Here is a 13,438-nt window from a genome sequence, read left to right on the forward strand (position 1 = left end):
ATTCAACTGAGACTGCTCTTCTCTGTGTCACGGAGGCTCTCCGCACTGCTAAAGCTAACTCTCTCTCCTCTGCTCTCATCCTTCTAGACCTATCTGCTGCCTTTGATACTGTGAACCATCAGATCCTCCTCTCCACCCTCTCCGAGTTGGGCATCTCCGGCGCGGCCCACGCTTGGATTGCGTCCTAACTGACAGGTCGCTCCTACCAGGTGGCGTGGCGAGAATCTGTCTCCGCACCATGCGCTCTCACCACTGGTGTCCCCCAGGGCTCTGTTCTAGGCCCTCTCCTATTCTCGCTATACACCAAGTCACTTGGCTCTGTCATATCCTCACATGGTCTCTCCTATCATTGCTATGCAGACGACACACAATTAATCTTCTCCTTTCCCCCTTCTGATAACCAGGCGGCGAATCGCATCTCTGCATGTCTGTCAGACATATCAGTGTGGATGACGGATCACCAGCTCAAGCTGAACCTCGGCAAGACGGAGCTGTTCTTCCTCCCGGGGAAGGACTGCCTGTTCCATGATCTCGCCATCACGGTTGACAACTCCCTTGTGTCCTCCTCCCAGAGTGCTAAGAACCTTGGCGTGATCCTGGACAACACCCTGTCGTTCTCCACTAACATCAAGGCGGTGACCCGATCCTGTAGGTTCATGCTCTACAACATTCGCAGAGTACGACCCTGCCTCACACAGGAAGCGGCGCAGGTCCTAATCCAGGCACTTGTCATCTCCCGTCTGGATTACTGCAACTCGCTGTTGGCTGGGCTCCCTGCCTGTGCCATTAAACCCCTACAACTCATCCAGAACGCCGCAGCCCGTCTGGTGTTCAACCTTCCCAAGTTCTCTCACGTCACCCCGCTCCTCCGCTCTCTCCACTGGCTTCCAGTTGAAGCTCGCATCCGCTACAAGACCATGGTGATTGCCTACGGAGCTGTGAAGGGAATGGCACCTCCATACCTTCAGGCTCTGATCAGGCCCTACACCCAAACAAGGGCACTGCGTTCATCCACCTCTGGCCTGCTGGCCCCCCTACCTCTGAGGAAGCACAGTTCCCGCTCAGCCCAGTCAAAACTGTTCGCTGCTCTGGCACCCCAATGGTGGAACAAGCTCCCTCACGACGCCAGGACAGCGGAGTCAATCACCACCTTCCGGAGACACCTGAAACCCCACCTCTTTAAGGAATACCTAGGATAGGATAAAGCAATCCTTCTAACACCCCCCCCCCCCCTTAAAAGATTTAGATGCACTATTGTAAAGTGGTTGTTCCACTGGATATCATAAGGTGAATGCACCAATTTGTAAGTCGCTCTGGATAAGAGCGTCTGCTAAATGACGTAAATGTAAATGTATACATTTATATTGGGTCGCTTCTGAGGAGATTCTGGTAAGATTCCGGCAAAGTGAGGCTGAATTCCGGTAAACGGATACTTCCCGATGTACTTGTGGCGATTCATCATTGCTAGCTGGGATTTCAGAGCAGCTTCAGTCTCTAGGTTTACCCCATCATGGTAGATATATCAGAGCAGATTCACCTGCTGATACCACAGTATGGTGTTGTAGCTGGGGAGAGTGTGTTCCACCTGCTGATACCACAGTATGGTGTTGTAGCTGGGGAGAGTGTGTGAACAGGACAGGACTGCAGTTTCTCCAGAACTCTGAAATACTGAAGATGGAGACTGAAGAATGCTGGAACAGAGGAGTTCACCTGTTACAGAAGAGGAGAGAGAGACCTGTTTGTTATAACTACTGAAGTCATTCAGGAAATATATGGAATTATAGATTATTTTACACTGTATCTAATCTGTGATCAAGAATTATCAAGAGATTCACGTTCAGAGGTGAAAAATATCCAACAGTGAAAGATTCTTAGTTCAACACTGAGTCAAGATGAACATTCAAAAGGACATGGATCTTCAACTCTCAGACTCCTTACTACACACCATAGTTTACTGTGGTACTGTGTCTGGTGAGTCTACATGGATTTGTTGAGCTGTGACTCCACCTACAGGAAAGACATGATATCATACCATACTGTATCATGGTCTCCTGTATATCAGAGGGAACCTCTCCTTTCTGTTAGACCAGCTGGTGAGTGTTTTGGCATTGAATCAGAGTCAGATACAGTGTGATGTTAATACAGGTGTGATTAGTCTACAGTACACCAGGGAGGAGGTTTTTGTAGAGCAGAGAGGGAGATCTGATGCACTGTGTAAACTAGCAGCACAGTAATACACAGCACTGCTATTTGGAGTTAGTTGATTGATGGTTAAGGTGCTGGTACCACCTGCACTAGCATCTCCTTCTATACCAAATCCAACCTCAGGATTTGCAGTTTTCGCTGTCATGTATCCTAGAAACACTAATTCTCTGTAGTTGGATTGCTTGTACCAGAGGATGACATTATAGCTTGATATACTATGTGAACACTTGATCTTAGCCGACTCTCCCTGGTTCTTGTACAGGGATGCAGGACTTTGGTAAATCTGGTTACTGAGAGAAGAACCTAAAGAAAGAGAGAGAGACAGAGAGAGAGGTGAAACAACATATAAAGAAACATATTCACCTGAAACATAAAAAAACTGTCAAATGAGGATATTAGTAGTTGATGAAATCAATGATCTGAATACCTACAGCCCAGGCTGTGTAACCCATGGTGATGGAGATAAGAATTCTGATCATGTTGACTCACTGTTAAGGAGACAGAAAGAATGAGACAGACAAACCACTCCACATGAATTAGAGGTGGCTTCTCATCAACTCATCTCAGTGATCTTATAGAGGGATGCTGCCTCCTTATGAGAACATCTAAACCATCAGAGACCTGAGATGAACCCTGCAGGAGGAGTCTATGTGGGACAGGAAGCAGGGTTTAGTAGAGCAGAGAGGGAGATCTGATGCACTGCTATCAGGAGTTAGATGATTGGTGGTTGAAGGAAATATTCACCCATTTTGAATGTGATATTATTTTTGTGGATCTCTGACTGAAGTCTTATCAATGCCATGGGTCATTTCATGTTTTAATGTGTATCTGAGTTATTGGCATTCAAGCAGGCTGTAAGGGCCGTCGTCGTAATAAGACCAAGGTGCAGCGGAGGATGTGTATTCATTTTAAATATTTAATAAAAATGAACCACTACAAACAAAACACTCGATAGCAACGACAGCAAACAGTCCTGTCTGGTCCCAAATGAACAAAACAGAAAACAATCACCCACAAACCCCAAAGGAAAAAACAGGCTACTTATGTGTGACTCCCAATCAGCAACAACATACTACAGCTGTGCCTGATTGGAAGCCACACGGCCAAAATCAACGAAACAAACCAACCTAGAAAAAAGAACATAGAACGCCCACCCAATGTAACACCCTGGCCTAACCAAAATAAAGAACAAAAACCCCTCTCTATGGCCAGGGCGTTACACAGGCAGACATTCGTCCAGTATGATGTAGTACTGTGATAAAGTGATAAAGAGTGGCCCACTTCCCGGCCCGCTCAGGGATCACTCGGCTACACAGCTGATGCCTCCCGGACTCTTCCCCAAAACGGCTTGTACTCCACTAGTCCACCGGATCCTTGCTGTAAGCTCTGGACCTTTGCATCGAATTGTCGCAGCTAGCTAGCTGCTACTGAGTGGCTATAGTGGCTATCGCCCTTGTCCTGAACCTAGCACCAGTTAGCCGTGAGCCAGGCGCATCTCCCGGCTAGCAACCACAATTACTACAACCACAATACCTCTTTCCCCAATTGGCCTGGACCCTTTGTCGAAACGAAGCCCCGCCGTTCCACCACGACTGGTCTGCCGACGTAACTCCATCCGCTGTGCCCCCAACCGACCTTTGCTGGACGTCGGAGCAGGCGCTTCTACTAGCCCCGGCCTGCTAACTTTAAACGCTGTGTCTCCCGCTTGCTAGGTAGTAACGACTACCCAGCGGCTTCCGTGTTTCATCTATTGCTGTTCACTGGACCCTATGATCACTTGGAGTGGTTGAAGACAGGTGCAGGTGTATAGAGCTGTAGTCAGTATTATATGAGAGGATCAGAGAGGGTTTTTGTAGAGGAGAGAGGGTATAGTGAAACACTGTGCTTTACTAGCAGCACAGAAATACACTGAACTGTCTTCAGCTTCTGTCACTTTGGGAAAATGTAGATACGCCATTTTATTAGCTGCACCATCTCCACTGACATTAAAACGCCCTTTAAAGGAATCTTCCACCGTTGGACTGGTGTTCCACACATACCCAATGAGTTTCAGTGTTTTGGGCTGACTGTTGGTACAACAGTATCATGTTGTAACTTGAAACAGTGTGTTTGCAGGTGAGGTCCTTTTAGTATTGCAGTAGGAGTCTGGTGAACTTTGTCTGTTTGTGACAGCCCTGTGGATGAAAACAGACAATATGAAATATACAGTATTACTCAGCACATTGACAGCAATATATTTCAGTAGTAAATCTATCTTTCATGAGGGATTTAGTACCTGTCACCCATAGTGGTAGAGTTGCTACATGTATGAGAAGCTTGATCATGTTGATGGTTCTGGAGAGAAGAGTCACATGGACAAGGAGAAAGGGTTTTCAGATAGTCAGAGATGTCATGTCATCTAGCGGGAGTGTCAAATGTATGTCAGCATCCCAAATGGCACCCTATTCCCTTACTAGTGCACTACTTTAGACCAGAGCCCATAGGGGGAGAGGAGAATAAGTCAATAGAGAAGGGGAGCTGAACTGAGCTGCCGGAGGGGAAGGAAATGACATCACTTTGACGTTAGAACTTGTGTTGATATTCAAGCAGATCCCTTGTTCACCTACTGGTTTCCTGTTCAACTTAAAGGTAAATAAAGCAGAAGGATCAGCGGGTGGAGCGGGGAGTACGCCCGTACCGGAGCCGCCTCCTCTGCTGGAGTTTAAGGTTATGTGGACTGCATTTGAGCCGCCATAGACAATTGTCACCCTCCCTACCCTCCCTTTTGTTTTAGGTGCATTCGGAGTCTGCACCTTTTTTTGGGGGGGGTGACAAACTATGTTTAGTTCTAGTTTTCTATTTCTATGTTGTTTTTTGGATTGATCTCAAATTGGAGGCAGCTGGTCCTCGTTGTCTCTAATTGGAGATCATATTTAAGTAGGGGTTTTTCTTCCTGGGTTTTGTGGGTTATTATATTTTGAGTAGTGTTTGTTTCTCTCTGCATCACGGTTTGTTGTTTTGTTAATTCGGTTATTTATGTTTTGCAAAGTTTCACGGATTAAATAAAATGTGGAACTACAACCACGCTGCACTTTGGTCTGCTCCTTTCGACAGCCGTGACAATCTCATTTTAATCTTTAGATTTGATCTGTGTTATAGATTCTGCAGTCTTCACACTAGAAATAGGATGTAATTTGAAGAAATACCTGAACTGTTTCTTCAAGATAACAACAATCACATTATTTGGTATAGAGGTTTGATATCAACTTCCTCCATGTGCTCAGACATCTACAGCGGTGGACAGCAGGTGTGCTGGGTGTTGATGAACACTGCAGTTATGGAGCAAAGGATCAGAAGAGGGTTTTGTAGAAGAGAGAAGGGTATCTACATCACTATGTTGACTTCAGGTCAAAACAGTAATACACTGCACCGACTTAAGAACAGTAACACACTGCACTGACTTCAGGTCAGAGCAGTAATACACTGCACTGACTTTTGGTCAGAACAGTAATTCACTGCACTGACTTCAGGTCAGTACAGTAATGCACTGCACTGTCTTCAGGTCAGAACAGTAAAGGAGAGAGAGAGGGGAGAGAGGTAGAGAGAGAGAGGGAGAGAGAGTTGTCATGTGAATCACATCTATCCAGCGGGGAGAAATGGAATATGACATTGTAACATTGCATAATGTATGTTAATGAGTGATGACTCTAAACTGTAAATACTGGTATACTGTACTAGGACAGATATCACCTTGCTTATGCCATTATCCATCTGTGTTTATTCATTGGCACTGAGTCAATGTCAAACCTCAGATGTAGGTGTTCTGAGCCGTGGTCTAATATTACCATCAGACAGGGTTTTAGTAGAGAACAGGAGGAACTCTACATCACTGTGTTGGCTGGCTGCACAGTAATAAACTGCACTGTGTTCAGGTCCTCTCAGACTCACTAGATGAAGATAAGCCTCTTTCTCACCGTCTCCACTCACATTGAAGTGCTTTTCAAACGATTTCTCCATGGTTATTGACTTGGTATATGCATAACCAATGAGTTTCATAGCAGTGTCTCCTGCTGACTGTTTGTACCATAGTATCACGTAGTAGTTAGGGATAGTATGGCTGCAGGTGAGTTGAAAGTTTCCTCCAGGTCCTTCTGTTAGTGCCACAGGCCTCTGATGAACCATGCTACTAAACAACTGCCCTGTGGGGAAAGAGAGAGAGAGAGAGAGAATTTTATTCTATTCAGTTTGATGACATTCGTAGAATCGTTAGGCTTCTCATCATAAGTGATTTAATACCTGTCACCCAGAGTGGTAGAGCTGCCAGGTGAATCTGAACATGATGATGAGGATGATGAATATGTTGAGGAAGACGATGATGATGAGATATGAGTGTCTCCTGGATGAAGCTCTGAGGTGAAAGGAGATTGGCTGTAGTAGTATCATGTTTCCTTCAGGGTGGTGGATAGTGACAGTGTTAGAGGGAGTGTCAGGAAGCCTGTACTGTAAAGCTTGCTCATAGGACCTCACTGTGAACATGACTGATTACATGATCATGACAATGAAACCATCAGACATTAGTAGAACTAGAGTTAGAGGTCCCCCTACAGTATGTGATGAGACCATCTCTTTACATATTATATTACATCCTGTTGAAATACTGGGGTTTTTGTACAGCTGTACTTGTTGTCTGTATCACTGTGTTGACTCACAGCACAGAAGTACATGCCGCTGTCTCCTGTCTCCAACTTCTTCACTGTGAAAGATCCACTCTCAGCTACAGTCTTCTTGGCTGAGAATTTGTCTTCACTGAAATCCCCTGAATACTCAGGTTTGGAACTGGAAGTAGAACAAGAGGAGTGTCACATAGATGAATAGATGACAATCATTACACCACGGCAGGTTCCACCATATTCAACATGTCAGTGAAGTGGGAGGGACTGATGATCTGAATACATCATGCTATTTAGTGGTTCAGACTGTAGAGACATTCACATTATTAAAGTTAGAGGTCCCCCTACAGTCCATGATGAGACCATCAGCTCTTTACATATTATATTCTATCCTATAGAGCTCGCCAGCTTGTAGTCCTAAAACACGGAAATGAGTCAGCATTTTCTACCTCTGGTTCGTTGACCATTGCTATGGGAGAAATGAACGGGGGAAATAATAGGGTTTCGGGATATAACGTCTGAAGATAACACAGGCTTCGAAGATTTCTATATTTTGTTCCGTAGAGGATAATGTCAGTCAGTTAACATGACCTTCATGATTTATGAAGCTTTTATGTGCTCAAAATAATGTGTTAAAATAAGTCTGTTGCTGTCATGGATTCCCCCGGTATTGCTGATCATTCCGTTCACCAGCTCCGTCTATAATTTCTTACATTGTTAGCCCAGAAAATCTCTAAATGTTATTACATACAGCCGGGAAGAACTATTGGATATAAAAGCGATGTCAACATTACATTAGATCATTACGACCAGGAATATGTCTTTCCCGAAGCGGATCCTTTGATTGGACCGCCACGCATGTCCCTGGTACTGCTGCTCATTCCGTTCTCCAGCTCCGGACGTGTAAGTCAGGCCATCTAGGGTTTAGTGCAGCTGTACCTGTTATATTATATCAACACTGGGGGTTTAGTGCAGCTGTACTTGTTATATTATATCAACACTGGGGGTTTAGTGAAGCTGTACTTGTTATATTATATCAACACTGGGGGTTTAGTGCAGCTGTACTTGTTATATTATATCAACACTGGGGGTTTAGTGCAGCTGTACTTGTTATATTATATCAACACTGGGGGTTTAGTGGAGCTGTACTTGTTATATTATATCAACACTGGGGGTTTAGTGCAGCTGTACTTGTTATATTATATCAACACTGGGGGTTTAGTGGAGCTGTACTTGTTATATTATATCAACACTGGGGGTTTAGTGGAGCTGTACTTGTTATATTATATCAACACTGGGGGTTTAGTGCAGCTGTACTTGTTATATTATATCAACACTGGGGGGTTCAGTGCAACTCGTAGAAACATAGGAGTTGTCCTAGAGTATGTACCATGGATTAGTTTCACCATTGAGTTGTCCTAGAGTATGTACCATGGATTAGTTTCACCATTGAGTTGTCCTAGAGTATGTACCATGGATTAGTTTCACCATTGAGTTGTCAAATAGTATGTACCATGGATTAGTAGCACCATAGAGTTGACCAACATTATGTACCATGGATTAGTGTGGACTATGATACATTTACTATATTATGTATTGGATAACAGAACATTTTTACTTTTGCATTACCGTGTAGTTTACCAATAAAATGATGTGACGGTTAAGTGGTATTCATATCCCGAAAGAAAGAAATTATCTCATTAGAATACATTTCAATAGAAAGTTAGCAAAAATAGATGAGATCTTGCTACCATGGAAAGAAAAATATCTGTATATTTGTGGAAAAATCACACTGATTAACTCTGTACTCATATCCCAGTTTACCTATTTTATCATGGCCCTGCCTCCACCCAACGACTTGTTTTTTTTAAATTATATGAGCAAAAAATATTACATTTTATTTGGAACAAATAAGAAAACATTACATTTATATAATGACTATGAATTCAGAGGGCAGAAAATATTCAATTTTGAAGCATTAGACCTGTTTCACCTGTCTTTGGAGCTTGTCTCCACCCCCCTCCATGTGTCGCCCATCTTCCCCGTTATCCCCTGTGTATTTATATCTGTGTTCTCTGTTTGTCTGTTGCCAGTTCGTTTTGTTCGTAGAACTTACCAGCATTTGTTTCCCTGCTCCCGCCTGTTCCTTGTGCCTGTTTTCTAGTTTCCCGGTTCTGATCGTTTCGCCTGCCCTGAACCTGAGCCTGCCTTTCATCCTGTACCTTTGCCCCACTACTCTGGATTACCAACCTCTGCCTGACCTGACCCTGAGCCCGCCTGCTGATCCGGTGCCTTACACCATCTCTGGATTATTGACCCCTGCCTGCCTTGATCTGTCGATTGCCTGCCCCTGTTTAAAGAATAAACGTTTGTTTCTTCAACACTCTCTGTACCTGGGTCATACCTTAAAATGTGATACTCACCTAAAGGCTTCAGTCATACAAAAGCTATACTTAAACTGCTTCTCTAGCAGATTTGTAAGAATGTCTCACCCTGTCATGTCCTGACCAGTAACAAGGCCGTGCGCTCCAGACCTCCAGTGCGTCTCCAAGACCCGGTCTATCCTGTGCCTGCTCCCAGAGCCAGGCCTCCTGCATGTCTCCCCAGCCTGGTGCGTCCTGTGCCTACGCCCAGAACCAGGCCTACTGAAAGTCCCGCCTGTCCGGCGCAGCCAGAGTCGCCCGCCTGTCCGGCGCAGCCAGAGTCGCCCGCCTGTCCGGCGCAGCCAGAGTCGCCCGCCTGTCCGGCGCAGCCAGAGTCGCCCGCCTGTCCGGCGCAGCCAGAGTCGCCCGCCTGTCCGGCGCAGCCAGAGTCGCCCGCCTGTCCGGCGCAGCCAGAGTCGCCCGCCTGTCCGGCGCAGCCAGAGTCGCCCGCCTGTCCGGCGCAGCCAGAGTCGCCCGCCTGTCCGGCGCAGCCAGAGTCGTCCCGCCTGTCCGGCGTCGGCGGTGAGGGACCCCGCTCTAGAGGCGCCACCAAAGTGGGGTGAGCCAGTGGTGGAGCGGGGTCTGCGCCTGCTCCTGAGCCACCTCCGTTGGGGGGAGCACAAGAACCGTCGTTGATGGTTGATCCCTTTTAGTTTGGGGTTGTTTTTGTGTTTTTTTTGTTTGAGGTGCATTTTGGGGTCTGCACCTTTTGGGGGGGGGATACTGTCACGTCCTGACCAGTAAAAGGGGTTATTTGTTATTGTAGTTTGGTCAGGGCGTGGCAGGGGGTGGTTACATTCTATGTCCTTTTTTCTATGTTTGGTATTTCTTTGTTTTGGCCTGGTATGGCTCTCAATCAGGGACAGCTGTACATCGTTGTCGCTGATTGGGAGCCATACTTAGGGAGCCTGTTTTCCTTTGGGTTTTGTGGGTGGTTAATTTCTGTTTAGTTATCTTACCTGACAGAACTGTTTGGCTGTCTTTTGTTTATTTGTAAAGTGTTCTAATTTTCCATTAAATTACAAAGATGAGCACTACTCCATTGAACAGCCATTACACACCCCATGTTCAAGAATGGCATTTTTCCCTTTATTCAGATTATAACCTCTCACTTTCAGTTATTTGAAAATGAAATAATCTCCAAAATATCACTATTTTTAAAACAAGCCATAGCAAGTTGGTTCCAAGTTCAGTTTAATTCACCAGAAAATACAGAACAAATATTACGAACATGGTTACACTCAAAGATACTAATTGATCAAAAACATTTTTGGGATAAAAAAAAAAACACATCTTTGTAAATTATGTCATAAATAGGACTGGTGGAGTTGTCACACATGTAGGTAACACAAAAATATATTGAAATGTCTGCTCTACCCAAAATTACAACCAACTAAATGCAGCATTACCGCAAAAATGGAAGAGGCAAGTGGAAGTGGGAAAAAGTAAGGAACTTGTCTGTCGGCCCTGCATTAAAGACCATAATTGGTTAAAGATAATTGTGATAAATAAAGTATACCAGTTTCATTTAAGGAACAAAAAATGTAGTTGTGCCACACAGATTGCAAAATAGTTGGAAAGACATTTTCGATGTACCGATTCCATGGCACACGGTTTATGAACTGATACACAAATCGCCGGATTAAAAACTTAGTTTCTCAATTATAATTTTACAAAATTCTTGCAACCAAAAGAATGTTATATATATATATATATGGGGGATATTTTTATTTTTTATTATTAGGGATCCCCATTAGTTCCTGCCAAGGCAGCAGCTACTCTTCCTGGGGTTTATTATGGATCCCCATTAGTTCCTGCCAAGGCAGCAGCTACTCTTCCTGTGGTTTATTATGGATCCCCATTAGTTCCTGCCAAGGCAGCAGCTACTCTTCCTGGGGTTTATTATGGATCCCCATTAGTTCCTGCCAAGGCAGCAGCTATTCTTCCTGTGGTTTATTATGGATCCCCATTAGTTCCTGTCAAGGCAGCAGCTACTCTTCCTGGGGTTTAAACACATTAAGGCACTTACATTACATATAAAACAAAAGATAAAACAGCACATCATATAACATTATTACACCACTACAATACAAAATGTATAATACCGCCGTACAACGTACATGTTCAGAGTGAGTGTCACGTTCTCCAAGATAGCAGGAAAGGGGTAAGTCAGGCGCAGGAGACTGAGGTCTGTTGAACAAACGTTTAATACAGCCAAGAGAGAATACAGCGACAAGGGGGTGCACAGTCAACAAAAGGAAGGAGAATAGCTCCAAACTCCAAATAGACGGGGCGCAGCCCGGCAACCCTAATGCCTATCCAAATACGTTGCGTAATCCAATACATACATAAATCCTGCCCACTACAATAAACGTAACACGAAACAATCCCAAACGAATCAACAGTCAAACTAAATACCCCCCCACTAATGACAAACAAGGAACAGGTGCAAACTAAAACAGACATAACCAACAGACACTGAAACATGGATCGGTGGCAGTTCGTTGGCCGGCGACGACTACCGCTGAGCGCTGCCCGACCGGGGAGAGGCGCCACCTTCTGTGGACGTTGTGACAGTGAGTGTGTGTATGGGTGTGTCTGTACCTTTGTGTGTCTCTTCACATTCCCCACTGTTCCATAAGATTTTTATTTATGTTTTTTAAATCTGATTCTACTGCTAGCATCAGTTACCTGATGTGTACTGGAGTTCCATGTAGTCATGTAGTCACGTAGTACTGTGCGCCTCCCATAGTCTGTTCTGGACTTGGAGGTCATGAAAAGACCTCGGGTGGCATGTCTTGTGGGGTATGTATGGGTGTCCTAGCTGTGTGCTAGTACAGACAGCTCGGTACATTCAACATGTCAACACTTCTTAAAAAAACAAGTAGTGATGAAGTCAATCTCTCCTCTACTTTGAGCCATGAGAGATTGACATGCATATTATTAATGTTAGCTCTCTCTACAGTCCATAACACCAGCCCATATCTACAGTCCACATTGTTACGCGGAGTGGAACAGGGAAACCCAAGAGCAGACTCAGACGAGGAGACTGAGTCTTGTTTGTACCAGAGCATGCGATCATAGTTTAAGATAGAGTGTGAACAGTGGATCTCCTGATCAACAGAGCTTCCATGGTTCTTGATAAGAGCAGAAGGAGACTGGTGAACTATATGTGCAGAGGAACCTGGAAAGAGAGAGAGAGAGAGAGAAGCCCATTGAATTGAATTTAATTGAGAGAGATAGAGGGAGGGAGGGAAGGAGGGAGGGAGGGAGGAAGAGAGCAAGAGAGAGAGAGGAACAGCAAGAGAAAGAGAGAAAGGAAACGAACAGAACAGAACGAAGAGAGGGAAAAGTATTTAACACTGGGAAAACCATCAGTCCAATATCAATCTCCCAATATCAATCTCTCTCATCTCACTATTCTCCTCACCCTTGGTCCATGGCAGATATAGAGAGCAGACTAAGAAGACCACAAGGATCATGATGACAACTTAATAAATGATCATATAGATGTAATTTGTATCTCTGAAAAGGTTTTACTAGTCTTGTAATGTGCGACTAATATATCAGCTGCTGCTACAGTATCCGGCCCTGGGTGACAACTAAAAACTCTATGTTGTAACAGAGGAGGTGGCCGTTCTGGAACACACGGGCTGTGAATAGGCTACACGAACAAGGGAGGAGTCAGGAAGTGACATCACAATGATTATAGAGGCACGGTTCCTTATCTTCCATCAGGTAGGAGGAGTCAGCTGGGTTAGGCCCCACAGCAGACAGAGACAGATGTGTTCCACCTCCATCTTCAATTCAATTCTAATAACTTTTATTCCTGGGAGGGAACATAATGTGTGGTGATGAATGGTACTTAAGATAAAACAACATAGAACACTAGAACATGTAGGCTACAGTATAAAGGATTAGAAGCATTCTATGCAATCCCAGGGTATATACATATACAGTATAAACAAATACAAATCAAAACTTCAAGAGTTAAGGAGTTTGATGGATGTTGGCACAAAACCAGAAGCTGATCTCTTAGATTTGAAAGGGAGAGTTCTGTACTTGCACCCGGGGTGGTCTATACCTGGAGGGTAGGGGGCTAAACTGGTCTATACCTGGAGGGTAGGGGTCTATACCTGGAGGGTAGGGGTCTATACTGGT

At 44.6% G+C, this 13,438-nt stretch overlaps 1 gene segment (V, D, J or C); it reads left to right on the top strand.

The window, feature by feature from the left end:
- Positions 1 to 13,438, top strand: part of LOC123744629 (T-cell receptor beta-2 chain C region-like) — a 605,275-nt gene that overhangs the window by 416,689 nt on the left and 175,148 nt on the right.

Source organism: Salmo salar, chromosome 09 (assembly GCF_965601325.2).
Source record: "Salmo salar chromosome 09, fSalSal1, whole genome shotgun sequence".
NCBI lineage: Eukaryota > Metazoa > Chordata > Actinopteri > Salmoniformes > Salmonidae > Salmo > Salmo salar.